This window comes from Chenopodium album, chromosome 6, assembly GCF_948465745.1.
Source record: "Chenopodium album chromosome 6, dcCheAlbu1.1, whole genome shotgun sequence".
Classification (NCBI taxonomy): Eukaryota; Viridiplantae; Streptophyta; class Magnoliopsida; order Caryophyllales; family Amaranthaceae; genus Chenopodium; species Chenopodium album.
The window spans coordinates 14,806,815-14,817,468 of NC_137839.1; positions in this window are offsets into that span (position 1 = coordinate 14,806,815).

A 10,654-nucleotide genomic window follows, 5' to 3' on the forward strand; every position below is an offset into this window, starting at 1 on the left:
GCGTGCGGCACCCAGCGCGACTCCGAGAGTTGCGTGTTCCACCTAATGACGTGGCTCTAAAAATCTAAACCTAGATCCCTACATCTATAAATAGGGGTCTTCGTTCAACCCGAAAGATGAACGAAAAATCAGAATTCTAACCCTAGAATTCTCAAAACCCTAATCTCTCAAGTTCTCTTACTATCGTACTACTTTTCTTCTCTCTTCCCAAGTAATTTCCAACCCTAATTGAATCCATTGAATTCCTTGGAGGTACGAAGAAGAAAGAAAGTCCATAAACGCTTTAAACGGAGATTTAACATAAAAGAAGAACGGTTAGTTTCCCGAGCACTTAGATAAATCACTTTTCTTTTATTGTTTAAATAATTTTAATTGAATAAATTGTTTTTTTGATCACTTTAAACAGAATTTTAATTAATTAATTCACATAGTATTCTTTCGTTAATCAAGATTAGAACTTGATAATTAATTGTTATTTTATCACTTAAGACAAGGCGAATATTGTTTATTTTGTTATTTTCACGAATATTGATTAAATAAGAATAACGACTGTTGACTCGAATGAACAATACAAGAGGGGGGGGGGGTGAATTGTATTGTTGAGGAACTAGGGTAATTTTTGCGGAATTAATAAAGGAACTCAAACAAAAACTAAAAGTGCAAAGAGTGATTTTACGTGGAAAACTTCTTGGCCCTAATCAAGAAGAAAAACCACGACCACAAGGGATTTTAAACTCAACTCTTAATAATAATAAAGCAAACAACCTATTACAAATTAAGACTCTAACTTAAGTTCCTCCACGAACTCAAGTTCCCCTTTCAACTGATCCATCAACCAGTTGAACTCTCTAACTCTCTCTTTCTTCTTGCTTCACTCAAAGCAATAAACACTCTTAGAGTTTCCCCAAACTCTATCCCAATACAACTCAAGATTAAACTCTAAATGCTAAGTACTAAGACACTCAAGGACTTAAGTGGATTATGACTCTTTTTAAAAGCTAAAAGATTGTAATGCTCAAGAGTGTTTAAACTGAAAACCAAGTATATTTATAAGAGGAGAAGGAAGTTAAAAACTGCCGTTTGCCATAACCTCCACTAAGCCACAACTTCCATGAAACTAGGAAGTGCAGTTCGTGGGAGCTTGGGCAGCAAGCTAAACGAATTACCAGGAAGTGGTTTTACTGGCTTCCTAATTTTTCTCAACCTTTTTTGACAAAGTAAAACACACGTTGAAGAAGATATTTTTCCAAATAAGATTTTCCAAAGAATAAGATAAAACCAAAACATAAAATCTTTTTAACAAAAAGATATTTTAACTAAAAGATATTTTCGAGAATAATCAAGTTAAAATACGGAAAATAAAATCTTTACCAAATAAAATTAAATCTTATATCAATTATCATTGTACTTAACATAAATACAAGAAGCCTAAAATAAAGATAAAATACATTAGAATCCTTGAGACTCTGTGAAGCTTCGACTCTGAAGCTTCAGTTCCTCACTCAAGGAGCTCGTCGTCTTGAAGCTTCAACTCTGGAGCTTTAGTTCCTCCCACAAGGAACTTGACATCTGATTGGCCTCTTTATTTTTCCATAGCAGACTTAGATTGTGAACCATGCTTCATTCTTACTCTAGAATCTCGTAGCATACATCTGTCAATAATCAAAGCTAAAATAGAAGTTAAACTAGTTATGGTTTTCTTAGGTTCCTTGAGTCATCATCAAAACTTAGGGTCAACAACGACTTTTGCAATGTAATTTCTACGTGATTGATGCTTGTAAATAAAATCAAATAACTTAGTTTTAAGGAGCCATGTTGCATATACTGTTTGGTAATGAAATTGTTAAAAAGGAGGAGCTAGTAGAGGCCATACTAGGGCTAGAATAGCGATTCCCCCCTAAAGGGAATATTTATTTTAGTACCCTCGCTCCCGAACTCATTTCTGGTACACGTAGACCAATTTGGGAATGGGTAAACTTGTGATTCGTGCCAAACATATCTTGATTTCTACTTGGGAGAAAGGCATGAACGGGGTTTATGAGTTTTCCTATAACTCATTGGCGACTCCTACTTGTTTCTTACAAAAAAGCGTAATGATAGAATCAGTTCTAATTCAAGGTCCCCCAAATATTTAGGAATTCAAATCCTAATACACCATAACAAGTGTAAAGTCCTAGGCTTTTAAAGGGCCATGGGTATTTAAGGAGAAAGATCCTCTATATATTTAAAAATGTCAATTGATTCGAATGAAAAATGAACATTGCATGCGAAAGATCCAAAGGGATATAATTTCAATATCATTATATTAAATCCATTGATATATGCAAATATCATTCTAATTTGAAAATTCTGATAAATTCACCAATTAGAGAAATGATGATGTGAACTCAAGGTCAAATACATAACGATATAAGAAAACCAAAGGTTCAAAGACTGGAGACGGACAATGAAACTTCATTTGTGATATAATTATATCACTAGTGCTTAGTTGAAGCATAAGTGTGAAAGTTTTGAAAAGTTCAAATGGTTTAGAATCATTTTGACAAGATAATAAATACACTATAGTATGACTGTAATGGTGAAATTTTGAGTCAAGACATTGACTTGGAAATATATATTCAAATATTGCGATATGATCGTCATAATGAGAATTTGAGCTAAGACCTCGATAAACATTCAAGAATTGTGAAATTGTTTAACAACAAACTGCGAAAGAAAACCTTATGAAGTGTCAATGAAAAGGAGCTATCGATCTATATGAGATATATTTTTATAATAGATGAAAATACCCTATCTTCCAACCATTATTCAGGGGATATACTTTTAAGATGAGCTAAAAAAACTAAACAAAACTACATATGTTAAATCAAAATATAGCAAAGGCTTCATATGTGATATGGATAAGAAAAGTTCTTATAAAGTCTTTCTACAAAACAATGAATAAAAAGGTGCATTAAATCATTTGATAGACATTCGATTCCTATACAGAGCACGGGGTACTACTACACAAGTCATACTTATTACAAAATGTTTTTTGCTTAAGTGAATGCCCTTATGGAAAAGATGTAATTTCCAAAAGGTTAAGTGGGAGTAGTGTAAATCTCGAAAGAGTTCAAGAAAAGCAACAAACAAACATGGTTCAAACTATGGTTAGTTCACCCTATTCTAAATGTTCCTCTTCAAAAAGGTATGTGGGAATATAAGAATCTCGAAAAGTTCAAGAGCCTTGAAAGAGTTCAAGAAAAGTTAATTCGAAAATCTTGAAGAAATTTGAGAAGTTATAAAAAAAAGTAACAAAATGAGCATGATTCACCTAATATTATAAATGACAACGCATGGTCTCATTAAATGTAATAGGAATAATAACCATGTGTTGAAGGTAGTACGTTCCAAGTGCACATCCTCTATTTTTTCTCATTGAACACTAAACAAAGTTGTTGTATAAGTTTCTATTGTTGCTTAAAAACCTACAATGATGACTAGCATATGTAAAACTTAGCCAAAGAAATATGATTTCATGTTGACTAAGAGCTCTAAAATATTTATTTTGGAACATTATTATTATGAAATTAATAAAGATGATTCGAAAAATTATAACTCCAAACGGTTTAAAAACCATGAAATCTGAAATAGATTCTTAGTCTGTAAGCAAGTGTATGACACTTGATGAATTTGCCTAATTAGGTGAGACCCATTATAAGCAAAACATACAAGAAAGAAAAGTGTTTTCTAAACAAAACAAAGACTTGTTAAATGATTCAACTAATTCATAGTATGACTATGACTGCGATGAAACCTTTACAATAGTTACGTTGCTAAGATATATTAAAGATATTTTAGTAATTTCTATCTTATGAGATTTGGGTAGATGGATTTCAAAACACTTTCTTGAAATTTTTCATGAAAGAAGATTTGTATATGATACAATCAGAATGATTTTGAAAATCCAATAACCTTAGGGATGCATAAAAGATCCTTTAATGGATTGAAGTTAGCACCGTGGAGTTAAATGTTCTTAATTTTTGTAAGTTAATCAAAATTGTTTGATGTTCTCATAAATGAAGGTGTTATGTATACAAGATGTTTAGTTAGAGCTATACAGTCTTCTTGGTCTAGTATAAAGATAATTTATTCATTTCTTGAAGAGTCGAGTGATGGTTAATACATTTTGTAAGATAAACCTTGAAGAGGATGATGGATACATTTGGGATTCAAGACCTATAAAGATAGGTCACAATGGATGTTTGACCTTTATTGAGAAAATTATTTTGATAAGATTCTTATGAGGTGCAACATTATATAAAAAAGAGTTTCAATCCCATATAACATGGCACAAAGCTTAACAAGATTCAATGCTTTGAGAAAGGTTGATGAAATTAAGGTTTTGAGTGATACTTCTTATGTAGTTTGCAAAGGATGCATCATGCATGTCATGAACTATAATCGACTATTTAATTCACGTCATTTAAGAACAAGTGATGATAGATTTCAATCAAATCCAAGGTAACGTTGGAATACAAATCAGAAATTCCTAAGTTCCTTGCGAAAGGACGAAGGAAGATTCTTAGTGTACGGAGATTAATATTATTATAAAATTTAGAAGTTGCAAAATTCATCTTTATAAGAATGTCTCATGAATTGTACTTACTAAACCCCTTCCATGACCAAGGTATGAGAGTCATACCAAGGTTCTTGGATTGAAGCAAGTTATGTAATTAAAGTTGTGTATTTTTTAAGAAAACATATCATATAAGTAATATATCAACTTGCAGAATTTTATTTATCAATTGAAACAAAGTTTCAATCTTATTTAATCACGATTTTTGATATTGAATAAAATGTCCATACTAATTATGAATTAATAGGCTCATCGGGTTGATAACCTGGTGAATGAAACCCCACATGTGAACTAAATTCATATATTATTTAAGTTCCTAGTTCGAAATCATTAAAGTGGACATAAATAATTGCAATAAAAGGACTTGCATGTAAGATAAATTGGATAGCGCAGTTTCATGGGCTATAGAAGCGTAGTGACGCTCGGTAAATCATATGTATATGCATGAATGATGCATGATCGAACTATATACCTACTTTGAAGTTCATGTATAGAGATTCCGAATATATTAGTGGATTCCTTTGACATGAGTGGAACACTGATTCCATTCAATGATTGATTTAACTATAGTACATTCAAACGTGTTCCGTAACCGGAGATTATAAAGGATGTTTCTTGCTTACTTCAAAAGTGGAGTGGGAGCTTGGTTGCCACAATATTGGATTGAGTCTACCTATTTAATTAGGAATGTGTCTTGGCCCCCTTAATAGGGAGAATTCAGAAAATGCATGGTTGTGCTCAAATGGATTACATAGTAATTATTTGTTTCGTAATTCTAACTAATTTAAGATTTCAATAAAAGATTTGTAGATTAATATGACCATGACATGAGATGCAATCATATTATCAAATCGACGCACATTAACTTATGGAATTTGAATATTGCGCACTTGTCTCAGACAAGTGGGAGATTGAAGGAATTATGTCTTCAATAAGTGCAATTACTAGATATATCAAGGGTCACTATTATGGAGATAATAAATTCATTCTTTTGGGTCGTCATTGTCTAATTCTAGATATGATAAATGATATTTGGGCTAGTCAAATAGTCTAAAGCCCAATATAATGGATCCTATGAGGTCACACAACAAGGGTATTGGGTTAAACAAGTAAGAGGCCATTAATGGGCCTCATGAGGATATGTCAAGCCATGTAAGGAGTAGGGCTAGTGTAGTTAGAAGTGGGCTAGGAGTTTAGGCTTTACATGGACTATAATTATATATATGATGATATATATATATATATATATATATATATAGAGAGAGAGAGAGAGAGAGAGGTCATGCCTAGGGTTGATATAAGTCACAATTAACCTAAGTAGTGAATTGTGAAACAAGCAACCAAACACTCTCTCTCTCCCCTCATCCGTACAACCATATGGACCACCCGGGCAAGGTGGTTGCTCGTGGTGGTGGTGATGGTTTGCGGCTTTATTGTTTGCTCTCCTCTCTGTTGAAGGTTGATTGAAGTGTTAAGTCACGACTAACTAGCATTAGTGGAGATTTAATTTGTGCCCGGTAACGGCGCCATTTTGACTAGGGGTGAACTAGGTCGTTGAAGATAATCCTCCCTCATTAGTCAAACTAAATTTATAAACACTTAACCAACCTAAATACTAGTATAGAGGCAAGTCAAGGGTCAAACCCAAAGGAAGGGTAATGTTCAAGTGCTCTCAATTATGCGCCTAAGCTAGGTCGAAGACAAAGATAAAGAGAGAACACTAACCAACTACCAAACAAAGAAACCAAATAAATAAAGCACTAGGAACGGGGATCAACAAGTAATCATGACAATTGTAGCAATTCGGGAACAAGATGCAAATCAATGGTTGCGAAGACTAATGGTAAGAGTAATCAAAAGAGCTCCACAAGTTATCTCTTAGAGGTCTAACTAGCGCCAACTACGAGAGACACTAACTAGGAACGTCACAAATCAAACTCAATCCATAATTGCAATTCCTAAATCAATGGTCCGTATCATTAGCAATTACAATGCAATCTAGCATAATTCTCAAGGCCTATCGAATCACACACATGCACAATTTCTATTAATCACTTTGATCTCAACAATTAATCAACATAATAAAAAAATTAAGCACAATCAATCAATCATACAAGTTTCACCCAATCCCTAGCAAAACAACTACTCTAAAATTATCATCTATCAACAATCAACTAAAGGAATTAAGAATCAACAAAATATGGAGAATGATTATACTAATCAACAATCAAACATTAAAATCAAACCAAACAAATATGAAATCAAACAAAGCAATAAAGAGGAGAGAGAGTGAGAAATCCTCATTTATTGATAATGGAGACCTTCAATACAATTGTCATCTTGAATCTTCAACCTCTCAAATAACCATTGAAATTCCCCACTTTCTCTCTCTAAAATCTACTCCTAAAACTAACCTTAAAACTAGAGAGAGAAGCTATCAACTAAGCTAAAATTGTGAATTCTAATTCTAATTCTACTTCTACTTCTAAAATTGCCCCAAAAATCGGGTTAAAATAGTATTTATAGAAGGCGTAAAACAAAACCGAGCAAGACGAATACCCAGGGAGGCGCGCCCGCATTCCCCTAGGTTTCTTCGATTCTTCTCGTGGCTTTGTGCGTTCACTAAGGTCTTTGAATGAACGTGTAAAATGATGATGATGATCACTAAGAGTGGCAATCCCAAAAAGCACTTTATAGTGGGTTCAACACCCCATCTTCATGAAAGCACGGCTTGAGAGCGCAAGAGCTAGAACTTGGAGAACCCACTTCCTTACATCTTGAGGTTTCCTATTTTCATGAGCTTGATCCAAAAGCATTTTCCACCTTAATAATCCATCCATATCAAGACCTAAACCTCGTACAATACCTACAACCACGAAAAGAAAGCAAATAAAGGAGAAAAGACTAGAAAAACCATCAAAATGCACAAACCCACAAAGTAAGAGAGGAAAAGGTAAAACAAAGATCAAAAGCATAAAACTAAGAATTTATTAAGAAGGAAATCTATGAAAGAAGGTAAAAACAACCTAAATTCTCATCAAATGGGTGCCATTTATGACACCCATCAGTGGACCAAGTAGAGGAATCACGTTTAGGGTTCTTTATCTCCCATTGTTTTGCTCGATTACATGTGGAATCACGATTCAAAGGTACAATTATAATTTCTTTATGTGTTATGCACTGATATTAGTGTTTATATGCTTATGAATATGATTCATGCAATTCCGCTTAGAGTATCTAAAGTCATACAGATCATGCACTTAAAGTATGGTGGTGTCTGTAAAGAGGGTGTTCCCATCGTAGGGGATCTTTCTCCTTAGATGCCCGTGGCCTTTTAAAAGCCTAGGACTTTACACTTGTTAGGGTGTATTATGATTTTAATTCCTGACTGTTTGGGAGACCTTGAATTAGAAATGATAATTTTATCACGCCTTTTTGTAAGAAACAAGTAGGAGTCGCCAATGAGTTTAAGGAAAACTCATAAACCTCGTTCATGCCTTTCTCCCAAGTAGAGTTCAAGGGATAATTAGCACAAATCTTAAGTTTACCCATGACCAAATTGGTCTACATAAACCAGAAATGAGTTTGGGAGAGAGGGTACTAAAATAACGTTCCTTTTAAGGAGGAATCGCTATTCTAGCCCTAGTTACGGTCTCTACTAGCTCTTCCTTTTTCACAATTTCATTACCAAACAATATATGCAACATGATACCTAAAACTAAGTTAGATGATTTTATTTACACACATTGATCAAGTAGGAATTACATTGCAAAGTCGTTATTCTTTATTTAATTCAAGTTCGTGAGAAAAACAAAATCAACAAGATTCGCCTTGGATTAAGTGATCACTCAACAATTAATTATTCAATTCTATTCTTATTTAACGCAAGATACTATGTGGAATTGATTAATTAGAAATCCGTTTAAAGTGATCAAACAACACAAATTAATTAATTAAAGTTATTTTAAACAATAAAAATAAAGGTGATTGATCTAAGTACTCAGAAATTTACCACTTTTCTTTGCTAGATCTTCATTTAAACTCTTATGAAATCCTTCTTATTCGGGAACCTCCAATGTAGTAACAAATATTAAGAGGGGTGAGTGTTTAGGAAAAAAGGGTTTGGTTGCACACAAGTTTACAAGATTTCTGCCAGCGTTTTAGGTTAATTTCTGTCTGTTTGAGCCTTGTATTAAGCCCCTATTTATAGGGAAGGGATACGAATAGGGTTTTGAGCATTCTGCCGCAGCAGGTATCGCGCGAGACTGACCAGTGCAAGTGATTTGGTTGCGCGCAACAGATTGTATTTCGCGCGGTATTATGGTAAGACTCTTTGAGATGCACGCGGATTTATCTGCGGCAGCATGAATTTTAACCTAGGCGCCTCTAAATCCATCATTCTTATGGTTTAAGCTCGTCCTTAAACCTAATTATGATTGGGGTTAGTTGATTGGACCTTAATGCTTTTACTTTTGGGTTAGGCTAGCTTATTTTTATGTTCTTGTAATTCAATCAATTATCCATAAGTGTTCATCACGTTAATCCAACACGAAGATGGTTTTATTTATCGTTATTGCACTTCCTATCGAGACAGGAGCCCAAAAGTAGATGTCAACCGTTATCCCCCAATTTGATCGAGTCTAGAATAGACGAGGATCAAAGTAGTCAAGAAAATAGACCCGAGACTTTTTTCTGTGAAGTTCTCAAAGAATAGAGAATATTTCAGAAACGTTTAAGGATGTCAAAACGGTCCTTAGTTTGCTAAATGCTTGAGACAAATTGCTGTTAAGGCCAGAAAAGAGTATTTTCTAGTCTTAACGCGCTAAAGAATCTGGATCAATCCTTTGCAATTGTAGAACGTTTTTACAAGTAAAGATGTTCTGGGTGATGTCATGTCATGAGAAGAAATCGGTTTAAAAGGGATTAAAAGGGGATGATGTCCTCCCAATCATGTCATCGTTGGTCTAAAGTCCTCGATATGTCATTGAAACTTTAGCCTAATTTTAACAAGTTTGTAAAGTTGATAAAAGGGTGTTTCGGCTTTCGCAGCCTGAATAAAGTTCTCAACAATTTGCTTGTCAAAACGCTATACTCGGTGTCGACAAGATAGAAATACATGTCTCAAGACTAGAGGCATATATCCAAATCCAGTAAGAGAGAAGCAAATCGGCAACTCTCTTAGCAGTTTTGTCCACAAGAGGAGTACACGTGTCTCAGAGCTGGGAGCACGTGCCTACATAGATGCGACATCGCACGTAGCTCTTTAATCAGGGGTGGACGACACCTTAACTGTCCTGTAAGCCAATAAGCTCACTAACTACCGTATTTGCTTCCAATCAAGAAGTGTATGTTCTCGAATGGTTCTGCGCGTCTGTCGACGTGTGAGCTGACGCCTAAAGTAAAGTAAAGTAAGTATACCTTTTAGTTACGAGAGGTAGATCTCGTGTAAGCTAGGAAGAGGAGAAATTTTTCGCAACACCTACGCCATACATTTTTAGGCTTTATGATAACGCCTCACAATTTTACACTATATGATAACGCCATCCTTTTTACTTTAGACGTGAAAAAGGAAGAAAAGATCAGACAAATAAAGTCAGTACAGAAAATGACAAACATTTCTATGTGATCTTTTACGTAAAGCACCACTATGGAACGTATTAAGACACTCTTACGAAAAACGTTCAAAACATATGCTTAGGGAAGGCACAAAGCATGGTGTTAATGTAGGATGATGCAAAAAAAACTATCAAAGAAGAAAACATACTACAAAATGCAAAGCAGTTAAAATAAATCTTGAAAATTTGCGCTCCATTACGTCTAACAACGAGCAAAAACCGTTAAAAATTAATCAAACATATCGAAATTCAAAAACCCGTCTTTTAAGTGACCAGTATCCGAGCGCAAATTAGTGGGTTACGCTGGCCAGACACGCGCATTGTTTTAAGTTGCGATGGTTTGTCATGCGCAACTTGTTGATTTGCGCGCGACATTTAAATTAGCAAAAAGAAAATCGTTGAGCACGATTTTTCATTTTGC